Source organism: Triturus cristatus, chromosome 1_2, assembly GCF_964204655.1.
Source record: "Triturus cristatus chromosome 1_2, aTriCri1.1, whole genome shotgun sequence".
Lineage (NCBI taxonomy): Eukaryota > Metazoa > Chordata > Amphibia > Caudata > Salamandridae > Triturus > Triturus cristatus.
Genome location: NC_140580.1, coordinates 47,874,005 through 47,897,284, shown reverse-complemented (window position 1 = coordinate 47,897,284; position 23,280 = coordinate 47,874,005). Strand labels below are relative to the sequence as shown.

The window sequence follows — 23,280 nt, the reverse complement described above, 5'->3', positions numbered from 1 at the left end:
ATGCAAAAAAGAAGCAGAGAACACTGGGAAGTTCTCAAGTTTAGGTGGAAAGCAGCTACTGTATAGAGCACTCTCAACACCAGGGACACTCTAGATCTACTAACCTCAAACGTCAGCTTTTCTATCAAAGTCTTTAAGCATAGGATTAACATTGAGACTTTGGCATCTCTTAGAGAAATGGATCTAGGGATGAAGGACTGGATAAGTGACAGAGAACTGCTCAACATTATGGGTATCATGACAGATCGGAGAAGCAGAAAGGATTTTAAACCTAGGTCCAGGTTTAATACAGTGACCTTACACAACAGCATTGACACCTTCCATGAGATGATCCTACGTGACCTCATGGAAATATGGAAACTTTGCAAAAATCATTTTGCTGAGAATCTAATGGAGGGGCAGAGAAAAGGCCTTGAATCGCTCAGGAAATCAGTTACATTTGTGATTAAATCCTCTGATAAAGGAGGCAATGTTGTATTATGGATCTTGGTAAGTACAGGACTGAGGCAAAGAGTCAGTTAGAGTACTCAAGGAACTATCTGAGATCTAACATTGCCCAATATAGCAGAACAGTTACCTGTTCTCTTACATAAGTGGCACCAAAAAGGAATGCTCAGTACCAATGATCTGGAATTTCTATTGGTGAAGAATCCAGTTACCCCAGTCTTTTACATGTTACCTAAAGTCCACAAGCACCCCACAGACCCACCAGGCAGACTGATCATATCTGCCAACAACAGCCTGCTTGAGAACTCGTCTATTTACCTTGATCACTTTCTATACCTTTATGTTGTTAATCTCCCTTCATATTGCAGAGATGGCATGGATTTTATATGCAAGGTACAAGATATCCGGTGAAAGGGATTGTATATACTTACCGAAGTGGATGTTGTTGCATTATATACATGCATTGAACATGAGCTTGGCCTTGAAGCATGCAAATACATTAGCTATGTACGATCATTCTATGCTTTTAATTGAAATGTTGCGGTTCTGTTTGGAAAACAACTTTTTCTTATTTGAAGAACAATGGTATAAACAACTTAGTGGGACTGAGATGGGAAGTTGTTTCGCTCCCAGCTACGCTTGTATATTCATGGGGTGGTGAGAGTCAGAGCACATCTGGAGTGAGAGGAATTAAGAGTGGCTTGGGCATCTGATCCTGTGGACCCGTTACATAGATGATATATTTCTCATGTGGGATTGTCCACAGGAATCACTGGATGCTTTCCTAGCTAGTATAGCTGACAATGAATTGAATTTGAAATTCACAAGTAAAACCCATAAAAATACCATTGAGTTCTTAGATGTACAAATTAAGTTTAAGGATGAGGCGATCACTACTAATCTACACAGGAAAGAAACTGCGGGCAATAGCATTTTGCATCCCCCAAAGCCACCATCCGGATGATCTGAAAAGAAGCATCCCTTATGGGGAACTTTTAAGAGCAAAGAGAAACTGCAGTACCAGAGAGGCGTATGCGGCAGAAGAGAACATAATGGCTGGCCGGTTCAGAACTAGGGGCTATGCCAGAAAAACTATCAGGGCAGCAATTGAGAAAGCTTCACATTTAGACAGGAACAGTCTTTTAACACCCAAACCCAAAGAGAGCAATAAACAGGAAGTCAGATTGATCACTACCTTTAATTGTGGATCTAAAGCTAAACATCAAGTAGTGAGAAAGCACTGCCACCTAGTCAGGTCTGATGTGATTATTGGTAGACTTGTAAGTCCGAGCCCGCACGTCACATATCGAAAATGCAGCTCCCTGAGGGATATCTTGGTTCATAGCCATTTGAATAAAGGTGCAAACCAGACAGGATCTTGGTTGAAGGCTCTCCTGAGATTTTACAAATGTGGGAGATGCAAGGCATGCGCGAACAGTACTAATGTAAAAACATACTCTCTCCCCACAGGCAGGGAAGCCAAGATACACAAGTTCATGAATTGCAACCGCGAATATGTGGTGTATGTTCTAGTATGTGTGTGTGGTCTCAGATATGTTGGTAGCACGATTTTCCCTGTGAAAAAGAGAATACTTGAACATATCCGTGCAGTCAGGAATAAGGATGTGACATATACTTTGGCCAAACATTGCGAACAAACACATGGGACTAGACATATCTTCTAAAATCTCATTTTTTGGTGTTGATAGGATCCCGAGTCACACGAGAGGGGGAGATAGAGAACGAAAGTTGAGAAGAATGGAATCTGATTACATCATCCGTTTGGGGAGCAGGTACACTGGTTGCCTCAACCACGATGAGGAGCTCCATGTGCACCTAGGATAGTCACCGTTGGGAAGACCCTTTGAGGGCCTCTCATAGCTGAATGAGGACTTTGGTTTCAAGTGCTGTGTGAAATGGTAGGGATAAAATGCACACATGAGAGGGGGTTGCTTTATTTTCTGTTAGACTGTTACATTTCTTTTTTCACGTTTTTTGACTTAGGGTGTCAGGATCATAGTGAGACTGGGACCAATAGGAGCATAACATGCAAAATGGGAGGGAATCCGCCACTTGGCCGCCTGATACAAGAACTTTATTTAAATTTCTTGAAAATTATACTGTTTATTTTTTACATGTTGGTTTTCATGATGGGTCCATTGTAGCACTTGCCAGGGTACTTGCCAGTATCATGATGAAAAATGATGGGCAATTATATATATTTTTTTATTACCTGTGCATTCAACATGCTTACAAGTAATTATGGCATTCTTTCAGCTATTTTGGGGAATGTTGATATATGAATTCGGCTATAATGTAATAGTCTGTTTTCTCCTAAAGAGTGCATTATGTAACTAACTCTTTTTCAACTTGGTCTGTCTTCTATGTTTATGTAAATCAATTCACTGTTGGTTTGAAAGTGAAGCACATCCCTGTAGACAGTGACTCAAACTCAGACGGGAAGGTCGAAACGCGTCAGTCGTAGTAAAAATGTATTTTATTAAGAAACCTGGACTGCGGTTCCTTCTTGCGGCAGCTGGAGATAACAAAAAAATAAATATATATATATATATATATATATACATATATATATAAAAATATATATAATCAGCTTACTGGTCCTCCTCTCCGTCTTCGAAAGCAGGCACCGACACGATGGGATGGAAATCAATTTCTTTTTAATTTACTGGAGAAACAACATAGACGACGCGTTTCGGTGGAAGTCTCAACTTTGCTCATATATATATAAATCACCTCCTCTTCTGAACCATCCTAAATTCACCAGGCACAGACCACGCTCCTTTCAAAGTGATGTTTATTTCGCCATTACTGTTGTTACGCATTTCGGTCAACACAATGACCTTGCTCACACAACGCGAGGCAGTTCAAGCGCCATTTTAAATACCTTCACAAACCATTACCCAAAAGAAAGACTCTGCTGTTTGCATGTTTTTAAACTTAAAATGCAAAGTTAAAAGCTCAACTCAAAATAATTGAACAATTAAACATAATAATATATGAGCAAACATTTACGTTCTCCAACAAAAATTAAAAAGATTGTCTTAAATTTAAGAGTTTTAAACTGATTTTCAAGCTGCTGCCTCCAAATCTTTTTTCTGCATGCTCTATCTTGGTTCCAAACTAAAAACTTCTTTCCTTGGTTAATTACATAATGTTTAAAAGCTCCTTCAATTATTTGAACTAGCATGCGTCATTATCTAAATATGTTGTGATTACTTGGACTACAATTATATAAATACTTACGGGTCATATTACATATGTAGGGATGGTCTAGCCCCATATTTTTCTATTGCCAGCTATAACTGATGACTCCTGCTGAGTTTTTTAGATTTTTAGTGACGACAGAATAAGCAATATATGTTTGATGACTCTGTCATGGACTAGAGATATCCTTAATTGCTGTTCTGGGCATAAATGCCCTTTCGCTCTGACCCAATATATATAATATATCTGACCTAATAGGACAATTAGTCCTATAATAGGTTATATGACCGTGCCTGTCCCTTTTTTTTGTCTCAAAATCTGGCCACCCTGTTGTTTGGTATATTCCCCACTTTCTTTCTTTCATACAGTTAATTGCACAAAGACATATAACCAATGGCATACAAATGTCAATACGTACGATAAAATCACGCAGCATACCTTAAAAGGTGGTCTTTGAAAAAGGTGGACCACAAATTCTAGCTCCGAATTGAAGCAAGCAAGATGTCCTCTGTGAGTGGACCCAAGTACGTTTTTAAAACATTGTGCCAAATAGGGAAATTTACAAAAAAAATAGGTTTTTTAAAGGGCAAGTATGAAATAGTACAAAACTTTAATCGTCTGCCAAACAAGCACGACCATAATGTTTGCAAAGTCCGAAGCAATTTGTGCAAAAATGGTAGCAACAATACAAGGAAAAAGCAATTTGGCTGTCTGAACTTTGTTATTATTAAAAGAAAAGGGAAATGTGATTACATTTGCTGAAAATCTTCAGAAACATTGAGCGATCTGCTGGTCTCAAATTCAAATACCAGCTCAGTTTTCCATCCTTTCGAGGTTGGCATATAAAGTGCCATTAAATTGGGTAACTGGAATCCCTGTTATTTTGGAGATTAAATGCTGTAGATTGTGGAGCGACACGCTGAATTTAAAAGTAATTAAAACATTTATAAAATTTGATCCCGCATATTCTGGAATGGGACCACTGGAGATCAATGTAGGAAGCTGATGTTGCCTTAATGTGAAGTCTTGTCAGTGCTTAATTTGAGCTGGTGGTTGCTGGGGGAGGAGGACCGACACGTTTGGGGACCGACACTTATTTTCCCACATCAGATACTTCTGGTGCTCAAGAGAGGGAAAAACACACAAATCTGAAAGACAAGGAAGAAAAAGACAGAAAAATTGTCACAAAGGTAGAATGCAGGAACATGCAAGATTGAGATAAGGGGTCAGGAAGTGTCCGGTAGTGAATTAAAGAGGCATTAAATGGATTTACGACTACCAGTGTAGGCATTTGGCGTGCTAATGTTAAATTGCACTGGCCACTGGCTTCGGAGCAGAACTTTTACTAATTAAGCAATGAATTAATGTGATGCCCATATAGCCGACCCTCCCAAGAAATTTTAACATAAATCCCAAGCACACTCAAATAATCAATGTAAACGTTCCTTTGTATAAGATCTCCCAATGTTCTTTATTCATATATAGTGTTCCAAAATCTTGACATATTCTAGCCAACACGTGTTTCGTCTTTATGCTGGTATTACACCAACAGACTTCTTCAGGGCTAAAATTAGAATTACATATACTTCAGTAATTTCATATTACATAAGTGTTTAACCGTCACCAACGTCACACTGACCATATAACCAAAAGTGTCTGAAAACTAAAAAGTGGATTCCCAGAGGTCCATAACTCTTGTAAGTATAAAAGTAAGGATACAACGGTCAGTTAGAACCTGCATCTGTGAATTAGATGAGGATTGGCACCCATCAATAAAGTCTCACGAGTAAATGAAAGAAGTCAAAAAGCAAGAGTTAGTTGTCAGCTACCAGTGGGATTTTTGATCATACCTTGGACTTGTTCCTACAGAAGATTTGGTGGCTTTTTTTCATCTCTGAGCACCCTGGACTATTTGCATTTATTTGATTACACAAGAAGGTTTTTCTACTATTGTCTACTAAGTGTGTGTGCACCACACTGCCAAGCCACCTTCAGTTTTTGCTCCTCCCAAGAAATAGTTATTGCCATTCGTGAGCCTTCCTTGCTGAACGTTTTGGAAATACACAGTGAGAGTTACACTTAGTGAATCTTATGCTTTTATGTGCTTTCCTCTTGATATTAAAGTTTTGTAATGCACAATCGTAAAGTAGTGATGTTTTAACATTTCTCCACAATGGCTGCATGTCCTAGAAACAAATATTAGATCCAAAGTACTTTGTAAAAGTAACGCATACATGTGAAAGTGCACCAAATGTGTCAAGTGCATTTAATTTTTACTATTTTTTGGGTGTTAACAATTGAGATTTTCCTAGCCTAGGTGTCAGAAAAGCTAGATTTTATTGAAGACACGGAGGCGAGTGTTATGGTATCTTTTCTTGCTCATTATTAAACAGCAGCCAAGTAAAAACAAAACTACATTACGCAGAAAACCTGGATAAAGAACTACAAGGAATTACATCACAATAGAAGTACCAATAGCACTTTGAGTAACCCAATAATTATCTTGACTGAGAGCACCAATTCCTTTTTTCTTGAAACGGGTTAGTCAATATGAGGCATAAAAAGAAACAACAACACTGAACCGAAAGAAATCAGGACAGTCAATGAATCCGTAAGGCAGGCCATCATCAGATATGGAAACATCCTTTTGACTGGAAGAAAGGATCCGTGAAGAGGTCCATCGAGTTCCATTGTCGAAGAGAATCCAGAAGGATTAGGTAGAGGTAGAAGCATTAGGGGATGCAGGTTAATGAATAGTGGAGGGATAATACTTGCCTCCATGTCTTTAATAAAATCTAGCCTTTCAGACACCAAGGCTAGGAAAAGCTAAATTTTATTACAGGACCATAGGATCATATCATGCTTGTTGAAAGCATTGAAATAACAGAATCAGATATATGTCCAATAGGTTTAAAATAAAAGGTTCTGAATGTATTAACGTTCAACCAATCTGCAGATTTGAGAATGTCATGCAAACTAGCAGCTGCCCAAAAGGCCCCTCTGGCCGAATGGGCACCAAAGGAATCAACATCAATACCATCCAAGAACATAATCTATTTCACCCAGTGGGCTAAGGTGGGAGAAGAGATGGGCTTATGGGGATTTTGGAAAGAAATAAGTAACTGGGTAGCAGAGGGAGATCTCAAAACAGCAGTTCGTGGAACGTAAGATTTTAAACACATAATTTTCGTTATGAAGGGAAAAAGGGTTAATGAATAGTAGATAAATCAGTCTTTGTACGCCTATGAACCAGAAAAGAAGCACCAAGGGGAGGATAATGGAAGGACGACACACCTAAAGCTTTAACATCAGAAACACATTTCCAGGAAATTAAGCACAAAACCATTGTCAATTTTGCAGATAATCTTATAAGGAGAAAGGTACACATTATCTTGCCATGTTGTATTGTATTTGTGTACCGGAGGATTAACATAACATACTCCCTCTAACTGACCATGTATCAAAGGATGTTCGCCAATGGGTTCTTCCATCCACTCTAAGGTGTTCAGCAGAAATGGATGGCCTATAATCATTGATCGTGGGATTAACCTTCTCCCTGAAATGCAAGTGAGGCTAAAAAGTTGACAACAAGAGTCACATCTCCTGAAACGGGATCTGAATCCCTAACCAGACACCAACAACACCTGGCCAACCATGCTGATTTGTAGAGTTTGGAGGTGCCAAGGGGCCCAAGATTGTTGAATGAGGTGGATAGTCTCCTCTCAAATTCCTGGGGTTCTCCAGGAAGACATGAAATCCTCCAAGCGAAATAGAGAGCCCTCTAGAATCCAGTTGTGTTAAAGTCCCTGAGGATTGAGCAAGAAATCGGGGAAGTGTGGGAGCCAAATTGAAAAGTCTGAGGACATCTCCAACAGAGTTGGATACCAAGGATGGGCTTGCCAAAAGGGGGTGATTAGAAACAGGGTAGAAAACTTCCTGCGTGTCTGAGCCAGGACGCACGCAATCAATAGGAAGGGAGGAAATGCATAGAGAAAAGTCTGCGGCCGGGATTGAGTAAACGCACCCATGGCTGGAGCTTGAGGATCTGGTCTCCAACTGAAAAAAAAGGAAGATGGGAATTGAGTCGGGAGGTAAAAAGGTTCATTGACAAGGTGCCAAAGGTGGAAGAAAGATGATTGAATACTGAAGGGTGCAGCTGCCAATCGCTTGAATCTTGAAGATGTCTGGAGTACCAATCTGCTATGACATTCAAGTTTCCTGGGAGATAAACAGCTCTGACAGAGATTTGTCATTGAAGACAAGATTCCCACAGTCGCTTGGCGAGATATACCAAAAATGTGGAGCTTATGCACCCAAGATAGTTTATGTATGAGACCTCTGTCAGATTGTCCATCCGTAAGAGATTGGAGCATTTTGCCTTGTATTTTGTAAAGGACTGGATGGCAAAGGAACCTGCAAACATCTCTAAAGTGTTGATGTGCAAGAATTACTCCTCTGGAGACCATGTAACTCCTTTCTTTGGGTTTTTCCATACTATGTAAAAAACATTGACATATTGAGATCAATAGCGGGAGTAGAAGTAATGTTGTTGGGAAGGGAACGATAGGGACATTCAGATTTCAACTTATTGTGTGAAGATTTATCAAGAGGATGGCAAAGGTAAAAGGACACATAATCAACTACATTCTCTGATGGGAACCACTCAGTAGAGTTGGGGTGGTGGATAAGGAATGGGATCAAACATGGATACTGAGTGAGAAACACCACCATTAATAGGAGAAATGTTCCTCCTTTTTCTCTGGAGGCCCATAATTTGTAAGATCTGGAACTCCATCAAAATTGATAGTGTCATTCACAACATCATCATAATCATCATCATTAGTGTCTTTAAGATGGGTAACCTGAAGGGGAGAGAAAGGGAGCCCCGAACAAGAAACCTCTTGGGTGGGATGGCCACTGTTTATAGAAACATCTTTATTAGCGACACCAGATGTTGCTTCACGTTTCTTGCCCGTTCTTAGAGGGACCTTCAGTGGGGTTAGAGAGCATTTTTTAAAGGGAAGCCTCTGAATTCTTTGACACATCCAGCATAGAAACTGCTACAGCCTACTGAACAGAATACTTAATAAAGGATTTTAAATTGTCTTTAAACATCTGAGTTTCTTCATCTTCAGACATAGTGAGAAAAATGTATTATTACTAAAACTGAGAAAAAATGCAGCCAAAACATCTCCAGAAAACTTTTGTAAATGAATGATCTGAATAATTTGCCCAAATGGAAATTCAAGGGATAACTGAGGAAAATGAGCCTAGGGAAGCAACTCAGGGAGACGGGGCGTGTCAGTGGGAGTTGCCCAGGCAAAGAAGAGTGACGAAGGAAGGAGTACAGACGAAGAGGACATTAACCACTTAGGGGCCGATTACGATCTCGCTAGTAAAGCCCTCCGTACGGCTCAGATCCGGACGGCTTTCTGAGCAAATCGTGCTCCGAGAGTCCGAACGAGCGAGTACGATGCATCCGTATGCTTACGGACTCCATTTGCTTGGACTCCCATTAAACTCTATGGGAGCCTGTGTACCGACGCGTGCACAGGCTCCCTTAGCCAAAAAGGGTGGGTGGGGTAAAGCGTACACCCTGTGGTGGGCACCCCATGGTGCCTGCCACACTGTGCATGCTTGGATCAGGGGGACCCACGGGCACCCCATGACAGATTTGGAGGGCCCTGGGTGAAGGAGGGCCTGCTACGGCCCCCTGAAGTATGATTCCAACAGCCGTTTCGTCTCGCTGAGAATGAGTCGATGCGGCTGTCCGAATTGCGCATCTTACTCGCTCGGTCGGAATCCGGCTCCATTGCGCAGCACAATTCGACTACGAGTGAGTTGTACGGACAGGATCGGGTTCCGGAAACGATTTGGTCGACACGTATACGATCTTCGCATCGTACTTGGTTGTTTGGACCTGTGTACGGTTTGGTTGGAAACAAGGGTTACGAATCGGATCTGGGAAAGCCAATTTCGATTTGGAGGTCTTCCAAACAACATCGTAATCAGGTCCTCAGTGGTGAAGGAAAAAGTATCTTAAGGAGCTTAAGAATGCTGCAGAAGGCACGGCAAGGCGATGCCTGAGAAAGACAAGCTGAAGCACTGAGAAGCAAGAAACGGCAAACATGGTGGAGGAAAACAGCACATTGTCAGTGAGCGCGCTAGACAAGAGGTGGGACAACAACAACAATATCTCAAATATTGAAGCCAAATAACCACATTAAAACCAATAGGTCATGGAACACTACCAATATCAAGTGAGAAAACGAGAAAACAATACTTATCTTGACTGAACAGCAAGAAAAGAGGAATTGTTGCTCTCAGTCAAGATAATTATTGGATTACTCAAGGTGCTATTGGTGCTTCTATTGTGATTTCATTGCTTGCAGTTCTTTATCCAGGTTTTTATGGTAATGTAGTTTGTTTTTTATGTGGCTGCTGTTTAATAAAGAGCAAGAAAAGACAGCATAATATGAGCCTCTGGTCCTGTCATAAATCTCTGCTCTACAACAGTAGATCTTTGAAAAGAAAAGCAAATGTATTTATCTGTAGTAGAGAGACTGTGGAAGAAATACGGAAAAGTGCAGAGGCGAGAGCCTGGATTTACTTGTTTTACTTTGAAGCGAAAAGAAATCAAGTGAAACTTGGATGACTGCTCAGTACCTTATCTTTCTCCTATGTCTCCCCTCAAAAAAAATGTGGGGGGCCTTTCGCCCCCGTCCTACGTTGTCTCATTCCTACACATATGCCCAAACGTGCAACCTTGCAATAATGCAAGAATGTCCAAAAGGTCAGTTCTGTGTGAATCCTCCTGAGGGCTTCTTGGCACTCTGTGTTAACAGTGGGGCCCGTACTGAGCCCACACACATTCTCGTCATTGTTGTGCCATACCCGACTATAGCCTGCAGGGAGGCTGTGGGGAGGGGCGGGCTTGGTGGGAGGCTCCATTGTTTCCGGCCTGAGTAGCAACATTATAAGGGCTCAGGCATTCCTTTCGGCTGGGAACCGCTGTCACAAGCCAAGGGGGCCGAGCTGAGTGCAGCGCGCGCGCCACACCTCATCTCCAGACACAGCAGCCCCTGACGGGAAATACATCCTGCAACACACTTTACATGTTAGCCAGGAGTATGAAAAGCTTAAGCTTTGCTTTGGTACACTTGTTGGTTATGCGAGCTTGTGTGGTTTTAATTTAATGTAGTGTGTGGTTGTGTGCCTGTGTGTGTGCGCGGGTGTATGTGGGAGTGTTTTGTAAAAGAGTTAAAGCCTAAGAAAATTCATACCTTTGCCTTTACATGTTACATGTAGATAGATGTATGTAGTGCGCATTGGGCCCACTGCACTCTTACAATAGGTACAATAGGTTGTCTGCACTAAAAACATCAACCCATATACATCCACGCCCCGACCCCGAGGCGTGAGTGCATCTCTCTGCAGGAAGCGCCTCAAGATTTCGAAAGCATTTTATGAAGCGTCACACGCACCTGTGATCTGCAGCAGATGAGACGCAGAGCTCTGCAACCAGAGCATTGCCCACCTGAGCCGGTTTACTAGTAGTGTACCCTAAGCAGGGTCGTTCTTGGACAAAAAATCGTCCCTGACACTTAATTAAAAGTGGCCCCCTGTAAACCAAATAGCTTAAAATGTGTCAGACGTGAAAATCGGACTGTTGTGACAGCTTAGTCAGTGGTTTTGCAAGGTATGGGAACTGCATGCATGTGTCCTTGCTACAGGCTATGTTTGAGGTGACATCACGGAAATCGCCTGTAAACATAGGTTACCAAGACCATAAAACAAGACCACGAACAGCCAGCCCATATACCCTGATCTGTCAGGTCAGTTCTTCGGGCACTGCCAGATTGCCCTAAAGTCCAGTTCGACCCTTGACCCTAAGCCTTGCTAGATATACGAGGTGGCCGGTGTCTGCACTCCAGCAGATGACACCTCCTAGCAGACTTAAAATACAATCAGATTGTGGCCACTATAGTAAGCGAAGACAGTTTTATCACCGAATTTTCCTTCGCTGTTTATGCATTCGTCATTCGAGACTTAAGCTCTCATTGACCGCAGCTCTGCCCTGCGCTTCGTGCACCCTCCCCATTTGGCTCCCCTTCTGCTAAATTGTGGACTTTCTGGACGTTTTTTCCAGTCAGTTCTGTGTGCAGCGGCCCCTATGCTGGAGTGCCACGGGGCGCTGCAGGCCATGATAGATGCCATCAGCAGAGATGTGCGTGGGTTCTGTATTGGAACACCAGAAGGAGGCGCACCTCAGAATTCATGTGATATGTGTGTCGATCTCTCGGATGGCGAGGATTGTTTCGGGGCAGGGCTTTAAGTGAGCCGGGTCTCACCGGTGTTGAGCAGCGGCAGTTTTTAGGTCTCGTCTGAGCCAGCGCTTTAGCGCTGCTCTGGCGAGACTTATAGTAAGCGAGTTTTGGAAGTGCAAACAGTGGCTTTTCAGGCCTCCAAATACAGTGCATGTGCGCCGGGCGCGCGCACCATTTGGCAGCCTGAAAAGAACTGCCTGATCACTTTCACGGCCGCTTTGATGTCCTCAGTGAGCCGCGTGGCCACTGAGGACATCAAAGTGCACACCCTTTGCCACCCCCTTCTTGCTTGTTATTGTCTAGCTAGGTGTCGTCCTTGTTTCCTTTGATCCCTATCTTTCCCTTGCTCAATCTCACCCTCTCCCTGCCTTTTACAACTGCGGCCCGCACCACTGTGCCCGCCCCCACTCCCCCCTCCCACTCCCTCCTCGTCAGCTTCAATATACAAAATAAAATTACCGATAGCAACTGTGAATAATGGGGGTGTTATTCAGCTCGTGGTTCTAACTGACGTCATAGACAGCGCAAGCTTTACTCTCGGCCATTTGATGTCACTCACAGCCTGTCCATGAATAACCTCCTGATATTCACAGTTCTCCAAGTGACGTAACCAGACCTCCTGCCACCCGCGGCGCCCCCGAGTTTGCAGTCTGGTGCAGGTAAGAGCAGGTGGGGGCGACTTGTTCCAGGGCAGGGGGCTACGGGCGACTTGTTCTGGGGGTACGGTGGTAGTTCACAGAAACGACTTGCTCACCTCCTCTGCCCCCACAAAGAGGGCCCCCCCTCCCAGCTACTGCTACGCCACTGAGTTCTCCTGCTATAATCCTATATGTGACCGTCCTCCCTGGCGCCTAGTGTATTCCGCCACCATCTTGCACATTATCTTTTCCATTCCCTCTTCATAGCTTTTCATGCCTTTGCCGTCAGTCCCTCCTTCTCCCCAACATTCCCTCCGCTTCCTTCCCACCTTTCTTCTTTTCGCCCTTGTTCTTTACCATCTTCATTTTCTACCTCCTCACGCCTGTCCTACCCTTCTCCTCACTTCTTTTCTTTCCCACTCACAAAGTCCGTAGAGCCTTTCCTTATTACGCCCCTGCTGCTTCCTTTCCTCTCCCTCGTGTCTCCTCCTGTCTTTCCTCTCTGTGCAGCGTTCACCCCTTCCTCGCCTTTCATTTATTCCTTCCTGTTCCTCCAGTTCCCCCTCCCATTTCTCATCCTTCTGCCATCTTCTTTATCTCCCCTTTCTCTCTCCCCCCTCCATTCCTCCTCTTCCCAATCGTCTGTTCTCCACCTCTTCTCCTTTTCTTTGTCCCCGTGTCTATTTTCCTTTATTACTCCCTCCCCTCTCTTCTCTTGCTCCTTGTCCCGCCTTCGCTCCCCGTTATATCCCCCTCCTTCCTTATCTCTCTCCTTCCTTTTCTCCCCTTCAATATTCATCCTTCCCTCCATTTCCTTCATTCCTCTCGCCTTTCCTCCTTCATTCTCCCCGTGTTCTTCCTTCTTTACTTTTCCTCCACCCCATGTTATCCACATTTCCATGCGGGTGTTTGGGGGCGGGGGGGGACACACTGTTAGACATATGCCTTTCGATCCTTGCCGCGTCATCCTTGCCTCCTCCCTCCCCCCCTCCTCTCTGGTTACCTCTTCCGGTTTCACATCCTAGTGTGACTCTTTTGAAAGTCCGGCCCTGATAAGGGAGGCGCCCAAGTCCCCAGTTCCTTCCAGCCCTTGGAAGGGCCGCTTATAGTAACCCCAATAAACATGTGGGTGCTCTAAAGATTTGTGTGTGAGATTTGTCACCTCTGAGGAGGCCCAGGCTTTTAGTGTGGGCCTCTAAGTCAGGCATTTAATAGCAAGCATTAGCAGAGCCAAGGGTTCTGGCTTCAATGTGCTAAAGTATGTAAACATCCTTTCCATACGACTGTGTTGGCACCTTAAAGTCAGACTTATTGGATTTGCCAATGCACGTTTATCAGTGTATGGCGCTCTACTGCTGGAAAAGAGCTAATCCGAACTCAAATATTACAAAAGTGAGAAATCAAATAAAAAAAAAAAATCCTTTATACAATGCATGCATGGCAAAGAATTTAATGTGTGTCGATTTAGTGCACTTCTGAGATGTGCAATATTCCAACGTGCATTGAATGCAAGCACTCCATAGGAGGCTGGAAAACACCAAACAACCACTCAGAGAGGAGAGAGACATCCTTGGTCCTCTGGGCGGAGCCATAGTGCACTGTTTGTATGTTTGAAAGAAGTGGCACTAATAGGACTGGCAGACAGCTGTGCTGACAAGCCAAACCAACAAGCATTTGCAATGCATTAGGTCTCGCATTTACGCGAGTTTGAGCTATTGTCATTGCAAATAACAATGCCTATTGGCATTGTCATTTACAATGCCAATAGCTCAAACTCGCGTAAATGCGAGACCTAATGCATTGCAATGCTTGTTTAAAGGGGGCCTCGAAACGGGTCTCTATCGGGCTCTGTTTTGTGCCCTGGCACAGGCGGTCCGTTTTTTTTCCGGACTGCAGTGACAGCAGGCACATTGGTGTGCGCGTGCTCACACTGCTCACTTCTCACTAGTGGAGAAGTTACGGCATTACGCCATTCCAGGTGAGCTTTGTAAGGTAAGGGAAATCATTTAAAGAGAGTCATTTTCTCTCTGGATTTCCCTTCTCTTTTTGAAACTCAAGAGCAGCAACATCATCGTGGTGTCACCAGGGCTTTAAGTGGAAGCTTTTTCAATATCATATACAAGCCATAGTTGCTGTTTATTTATCTTATGCATCTAACAACCAGTGGTCGAAGTGGGTGGGATCGGCAGGGACCTTACTTCTTTAATTCCAAGGATTCTGTTCCCCTACTTTTTAGGTCTCGCCTGACCTAGCGCATGCGCTGGTCTGGCGAGACTTATTTAGAGGGCTCCGAAAAGTGCTACCAGGCCAGCCTAGAGCTACAGTGCATGTGCGCGATTACTTTCACTTTCGCAGCTGCATGGCCGCTTTGATGTTTGATGTGATCGCGATTGCGATCACTTTCACTTTCGCGGCTGCACGGCCGCTTTGCATAGCCAATAGGTCTCGCTTTTGGGCCCTTATAAGTATTTAGTTATGCAACTGTTGCATGACTAAACACTTATAAGGTCCCAAAGGCGAGACCTATTGGCTATGCCAATGCCTTGTTTATTTTGAAAATGCGTCCCAGGACGCAATAAATCACCATCGCCTATAAATAAAGCTTGGCGTTCGTGACGGGCGGGCAGCAGAGAAGTAACAGGAATCTGTCTTTTCCTTCTTGCCCAGAGAAGACAAAGACAGTGTCCACTTCTGCTCTGCCGTTTCAGTTGCCCCCTCCACTCTCTGTCTGTCTAGCAGTGCTTCTCTTACTGAAAACCGCGACTTCAAGAAGTGGTTCTCACTCTCTTTTCTCTCGTTTCTTTTATTTGCTCCCCTGTGAAATGGATCCAAAAAAAAACAACTCTTTTGCAGGAAATGTGGTATTTTTCTGACATTTTTTTTCCAAAGTGCAGCATTGGTAATAAAAGATTAAAAATTGGAAAATAACTAAATAAAGTAAGACCGAGTGGTAGCGAATTGGCCAAATTGATTTTATTCACACCCAAACACATTAGCACCACTTTTACAGAGTTTGCCAGTGAAGCGCTATTTTTGTTTTCTTGTCTTTGTTTTACCTGGGCTTGTAACTAGTGCACCACTCCTGGAGGTACTGCAATGTGTGGATTGGAAAACAAGTTGTGGACTGCGGCTCTGCGGCCAGGGATATGTTTTTTTTAAGCCACACTGCTTACGTTTTGTAAGTATATAAGCAATGGACATTCAATGGGTCCCTTCTGGGCCCTGTAGTCATGTCCTTGACTTTTCAGGCAAAAGCCCTCACTGATTTCTGAATAAAAATTGCAAAAGCTTTAACCTCTTGAGTGCCCCGCCCTTTCCACGCCCTGTGCCGGGCGTTTCATTAGCGGGCGGGGCTCATGACGAGATAGTCTCGTCATGGGCACAGCGCAACCGCGGCCCATGACGAGACCATCTTGTCATGGGCACTCAAGGGGTTTAGGGAACCATGTTGTTCCTGCTTACATTTCACATGGTTTGCTAAATTTTGCATTCCCTATGAGTGTCTGCTTTTTCCAAGATGATGTTACTTTTTTTTGTAGGCCGCAAATTGCTCTTGTCTAGTGCGTAATTTAAATTGAACCGCATCCATGTGTTTATAGCCGGCAACAATTAGGTTGTAGTTGAAGGCAGTGTGAGTTTCTCTCAGTGGGGTAGTATGGTGTTCAGTGGGGGAGAGGATGTGGCACTATGGCCAGAGCTGCTTAATATGGAACTGGGGAACAAGGTTCAGCTCCATGACCAGTCCACCAGACCACTCTCCTGAGGGAACACAATCCCATGCTAGACCTAAGAAGGCTTCGCAAGACCTTAGAAGCCCTGGTGTCTTAGCATCAGCAGGTGGACCCTAGCATGACAAGTGTAGGTTAACCTTCAAGGCTTGTCCACCACAATCCATACTGAAGATCACCTCTAGTCTTGCGGGCAGGCCTATGAAGCAGCACACCCTAGAACAACAGTGACTCTGTCACTGAGGTCACAGGACCCTTGAGAAGGGCCAGCTCTAGGGCAGTGCAAACGGTGTGACCGCACCGGGTGCTGACTTTGGGTGGAGGCATTATGTTTGCAAGTATATTATGGTTAAAAGCGCTTGCTGCCTCCTTCCTGGCCTCCAGCAATTTTCAGCAACAATAAAAATGTCATGATGACTCTGGTGATTAATGTTCTTCCTAGAGAGAGATCGGAATGTTGTCTAGTGGAAGTTTTGACTCATGGAAAGGTAACTCAGAGGGTTAATATGCCTGCTGCAAAGAACATGTACCATGCAGACCACAAAGTGCACATAATGTAAATCGGTCATTGGGCTACTGCTTTTGTAAGAGAGATCCTTTTGTTACTTGCAGTTTATAAGTTAAAATCCTAACAGAGAACAGTGAGCTATTAACTGTCATCTAAGAGCTGCACACAAACTGCAAGGTATAAATTAGTGTGTTATGTTTTTTCTCCCAGTCTTTGATTATCCTAATGTTGCAAAAAGTGTTCTTTTGGACAGAAACGAAAGCTGATTATTAAAGAGAACCCCCAACCATGGTATTATGTTTTAAATTCTGAGTTTATGTTTCTCCAGACCAATCACTATTAAACTATATGGCCTACTAGTATGGGTGTCATGTGACTCCTACACCTTGTAGTCCTTCGTCTTATGTAACATTTTCTATACAGTGATTTACACACATATTGATTGTCTCTGTGTAATGTGTGTGATGTAAAGTGCTCTGATACCCTACAATGGTATGAGTAGCGCTGTAAATCAAATTAAATGCATCTGAGAGAGAGTGTGGTTATGGAGACTTGAAGGGCACTGTTAAAGGGTGGTAGTGAGGGAAACCATGGCAGAGGTTGTCATTGGGGGGGCACTAACAAACATTAATGCACAGGGCACCACTAGTGCTAAGGCCGCAAACGTCACAGTCCCTCTGCTTCATTCACAAGCACTTTGAACATGTGCTGCCTGCTGTGGGGCCACTGGAATTAATTATGCAGCAAAGGAGGACAAATTTATGCCGCAGTGTTGACTAAATTATGCATTTAAAAAAAGGCTGCAGCGTAATGCAGTATATTTTCGGATATTTTATTATTTTGACATGTGTACACATGCTAACAGTCTCTGGAAATATTTTGCCTTATTAATAACAGTGTAACATACAAATGCAGCAGTGAGAAAGGTGATCAGTCAACCTTTACAATAGGCCATCCACTCCGCAGCAATACATATCACAGTTTTTTAATTAACTTTTGATACGTCTGAGCTACAAACAATTTATTAGTTTAAATGGTCACATCATGCAGCAGATCTTGCATTATGAGGCAAATATGGCAGAGCCATAATTACACAGAAAACATTTGCAAACTGGGATATTTTGCCATTCATGTTTGAACTGCTGTTGTGGAAAAAGGGAGAAGTGCTGATGACAGAAACTCCATGGCTCGGAGACAAATGGCTTGTGTTTCCACATTTTATCGTATTTGGGACATTTTGTGATTAGAAGCATATCCCACTTTGTGAATGTATTTTAATGTCATTAACTCATTATAACCTTAAATAATCATGTGTATCCATTGGTTGATTAAACAGGGCGGTGAAATGCCAAACAGATACTAAAAATTGGGATGTTTGCGCATTCTGTCCTCACCTTTGGCTCCGCCCACTGATCCAATCGTTGGGTTATTCCCGCCCTCTGATTCTCTGCCTACAGTTCCCCTACTTTTTGTCCTCCACATCGACCTCTGCTAACAACCATTGACAAAGCCAATAGTCCTGACTTGTTGTAGGTATGATGTTACTTGTTGTATCATATATCTGGGTGCAATGACAGAAATAGCAAAATACAAGTCGGGCGGCACACTATGCTAAGCACAGATTTTTAGCTTACGTGTTTCTTAGCCACGCCCTTTAAATACATTGGCCAAGCCCCTTTGAGAGACCCCCACAGTTTTTTCATCTCACTTAAAGCCCTGGGCAGGGTTGTAGTGCGCTGCAGAGGTATGTGCCGGTCTTGCTGCTGAGATGGTTGGTATTGCTTTAGGCTAGGAATGGGGTGCATTGGCAGAGGTATGTGTCACTGTCAGTGCAGGAACAGCAGGTATGATTTTTAGGCCAGCACTGCAGTGTCTTTGCAGTCTCGGCGCTTGGATGGCAGGTGTTGTTTCGGAGCAGGGTTGTACTGCGTTGGCACACTTATGGCCGGGTCTCGGTGTTGGCCGGCCGGGTCTCGGTGTTGGCATAGTAGGTACTTAAGCCAGTCCTTTCATTTTAATGGCCTGCATTAGCGCCTTGAGTCATTTGGGTTTAGGCGCTGTGGAACAATACTAACATGGCAACTATGCACTGTACTACAAAATCATGTGGCCTTTCCTTTGCCACTCCTATTCACTCCCGGGGGCTCTGTTCTTCTTGGGGCAGAACATTTAAGCATCAGTCAAGGTGGGTGTAGGGATTTGAACCCCTGCTGCCACCTTGCTAAAGCCCTCCTCTCTGATTCTTTCTGGAGCTCTTCTTTGAAAAAGTATAACATCCAGGATAACGCTTTATTGTTAAAAGTACCCCCGACCGGGTAAATCAGTGTATAACCTGACATTCACTGGTTCCAGAAGAGGGTCTGCTCTGCCTTTCATCCTCCATGTGGACACAACATTGCGCCGTTCAACTGAGTACCAAGGAATATACGACATTACAAGCCAAACAATTACAACGCATGTTTTCACAACGCAGTGTTTACATCGCAACTACTATTACATCGCATTATTTTACAATGCATGCCATTACAACGCATTTTTTAAAACTACCATTACAACGCATGCCATTACAATTCATACCATTACAATGCATACCATTACAATGCACAATACTTTTAGGGCAACAGTAAGGTAAGTGTTGGATAGTGTAGGGGTAAAAAATACTATTCCCACTCCATGAGTAGAACAGTAGGGAAAGTGTTGGATAGTGTAGGGGTAAACATTACTATTCCCATGTACCCCAAAACCCATACCAACCCTAAAACTAAAAAATCTCCATTAAAGTTACCATTCCCATGTACCTCAAAACCCATACCAACCCTAAAACTAAAAAATCTCCATTACTTACCTTATAATGCGTTGTAATGGCATGCGTTGTAATGGTATGCGCTGTAATGGCATGCGTTGTAGTGACATGCGTTGTAATGGCATGCGTTGTAATGGCATGCGATGTAAAGGCAGTTGTGTTGTAACCGTTGCGTTGTAAAGGTAGTGCGTTGTAATGACTGTGTTGTAATGGATGCTTCCTGTACCAAGCAGCTCAGGTAAAGCACCAAGAGAAAATGTACCAGTGGGGTGTGCTCCGTGGTGTGATGAGCAAGGAATACAAGAAATGGGCTTAATACTTGGACCTGGCAGCCCCTCCCTCGTGTCCTCGTGCCTTATGTAAATCACAGTATATGCATAACAATTGAAAACCTGTTTATGTAGTGCTAACTAGGCCTGGGCTAAATTTCCGTTCCGCTCGCGGAAATTGCGATAATTTGACATTTTTGCGTTCCGCGGAGAGCGCAAAAATGTCAAAATTTCCGCATTCCGCAGCTTAGCGGTAATTTGTTTCTTGCTCGCGCTGTAAAATAATACATTCTAGCGCGCGCGCGATCGCCTTACCTGAATCCCCGCGTTCGCCGACAAGTTTTCCCGATACGGTCGCGTTCTCCACGAGATGTTGGATTGTTGGTAGCCATTTGCGCGGTCTTGCGACAGTTCGCGCCCGCAGTAATGTCATTGGTCGCGCGATCACGTCTTTCTTCTCTCGAACTTGCACCGGGAGAAGAGTGAAAACAAGATGACCGCGCCCGCGTGCAACCGCATGGGTAAGTTGGCAAGCCGCGACCACGCAGAAAATACCGCGAACAGGCGGGAAAAAAACTTTTGCATCATCGCGCTATTTACGCGTGTTTGCGGAGATTTTTAACATTTTCGCCATAATTTGCGAAAGTCACTTTCGCAAATTCCGCCCACCCCTAGTGCTCACTGACAGTCATATTTTGGCAGCACTAAAAATAACTCAAGTTTCCATCATTGTTCCACACTTGCAGAGCAATACAGAAAAGGCTCTGGTAAAATAGCTTTGGGACTGAATGAGTATCATCATCAGTAGTAGTTATGGGAGTGGTAAGTGTGATATGAAGAGGCAAGAATGAAACTAAAATCCATTCAACAGCCAGAGCTTTTGACGACGCCAATGACAAATTTAAGATCTTCATCATTGTCATCGTTATTATTATTTCAATATTAGTTGCAGAACTAGTACTAGCAGTTCGTGAAATGACAGCATAGCGGGTTACCTGCATGTTTTGGAAAAGTGGCGGTACTCTTCAATGAAAAGTATTGCACTTCTGCTCAGAAGTGCAGGTACTCTCACGCTCAGAAAGTGCAGGTACTCCGTACCAGTAAAGTACTGACCCATGTAAAGCACTGAGTACTAGCAGGGGGGGTGTTGGTTGGGGCGTCACGCCCCCCCCAATAAATATATTTTATGATAGTCAGGTTTCACAAGGAATGTTTACACACACTCACAGACAAGAATTCTCTCTCTCTTGAAAGTCCTCAAAATATTGCTTTTCTTACACAATATTGTGTTTTGTCTCTTAGTCCTCCTACCAGTCCGCATTTCTTTCCCTTTCCATTGTCCCTTAGGTCCGTCCCATGCACCCTGCTTGTGGTATAATGCATTGAAACACTACATGCCAGCCTGATTGTTGGAAAATCTGAATCTCACACCCCCTTAATGTTACTGACCAAGCTACACTTCTGAGCACTAGTACAATGTATCAAACTGTAACAGTCCACAGCAGTTGTATATGACAATGAATGTGACATCAATTAATAATAATTATTCATATTTACGTTATTATCAATGATCAGCACCTGGTTATGGCAATATAAAGAAACTTGCCACATTACTACTACACTTGTGACAGCTGTTGTTCATTTGATGTCATCACTATTAACCTGTAGCACCGCTTAACAAGCTGAAAGTAACTAATCCCTGAGAGATAACATGCTGTGGCAGTGAAAATAAAGGGGCGACATGCATAGACCAAAAAGTGACCCACCTCAGAATGCGGTAAAACGTTTGGTAGATTTCATAACAAAGGGGTTGAGATACACATTCCATGGAGTGAGATATTCCAGAATGAGGAATAACATGCAGTAGTACTGAAAATAAAGGAGTTACATGCACATTCCAAGAAGCAATCTATCCCAGAACAAGCCATTGCATATGGCAGCACTGATAACAAAGGGGGTGAGATGCACATTCCAAGGAGTGAGCCATCCCAGAATGAGGTAGAACATGCGGCAGTACTGATAGCAAAGAGCAGTGACATGCACAGTCCAAGAAGAAAACCATCCCAGAACGAGGTATAACATGCAGTAGCACTGAAATTAAATGGTTGACCTGCCCATTCAAAACAGAATGAGGTATAACATATGGTAATGTTGATTACGAAGGGAGTGACTTTCACATTCCAAGGAGTGAGCCATCCCAGAATGAGGTATAACATGCAGTTGTACTGAAAATAGAGGGGTGACATGCACATTACAAGAAGAGAGCCATCCCAAAATCAAGTATAGCATGCGATATGACTGAAAATATAAATGTCAAATACACATTCCAAGAAGCGAACCATCCCAGAATGAGATATAACATGTGGTAGTAGTGAAATTAAAGTGGTGGCATGAACATTCTAAGACATGCACCATTTCATAATGAGTAATAACACGTGGTATCGCTAAATTAAAGGGGTGACATGCACAGTCATTAAAGTGAACCATCTCAAAATAAGGCATACCATGCAATAGTACAGAAAATAAAGAGGTGAAATGCACATTCCAAGAAGTGAGCCATCCCAGAATGAAGTATAACATGCAGTAGTACTAAAAATAACGGGCTGACGCACATACCTAAAAGTGAGCCATCCCTGAATGAGGTATAACATGCGGTAGTACTGAAAATAAAGGGGTGACATGCGCATTCTAAGAAGTGAGTCATCCCAGAAGGAAGTATAACATACAGTAGTACTGAAAATAATGGGGTGAAGCTCATACCAAAAAGTGAGCCATCCCCGAACGAGCTATAATATGCGGTAGTACTGACATGCATATTCAAATTCTAGGATTGGATACACACAACCGTGACTCCAAGTGTGGTAACCAACTGACCAGTTATCAGAACATTCTTCATTTACAGTGCTTAGGGGCTGACAAGAACGAAGAGCTATGAGAACTGATCGTCTGCATGCTAAGGAACTGTCAGTACCTGTACATGTTTGCATTACAATGTTCATGTAGTGCAGAGAACCAAAGACTCAACTTTCACCATGCATGTCATTTAGGGATTGCCAGGGGTCGCAGTTGCAACCCCTAGCTTGCCTTTTGCTGCCCTTGGCACTAGCTTTGCGACCCCTGGCCTCAGAGGTGGCATAATCAGTGCGAAGAACACAGGGATGTCCCGCATCATCAGGGTCAGGCTCTAAACTTGTTTTCCACTCAATTGTATTACATTAATAGTGAATATTTGGTTACTATTCACTATTAGTGTAATAAAAAGTGGAGCAGCAAGATCTGGACCTTCCGTGGCATCTTGGATAAGAAAAATAAAATGGTTTTAATGTATGCTGTGT

General features: G+C 43.3%; 1 long non-coding RNA gene across 1 annotated transcript in view; it reads right to left on the bottom strand.

Annotated features, from left to right (window-relative positions):
* Positions 1 to 3,347: 3,347 nt before the first annotated feature.
* The window catches only part of LOC146866738 (uncharacterized), a 49,854-nt gene continuing 29,921 nt past the window's right edge, over positions 3,348 to 23,280 (bottom strand). Inside the window, exon 3 of the long non-coding RNA XR_014960559.1 lies at positions 3,348 to 4,820. This is a non-coding gene — a long non-coding RNA (uncharacterized LOC146866738). The remainder of the gene's footprint in view (positions 4,821 to 23,280) is intronic.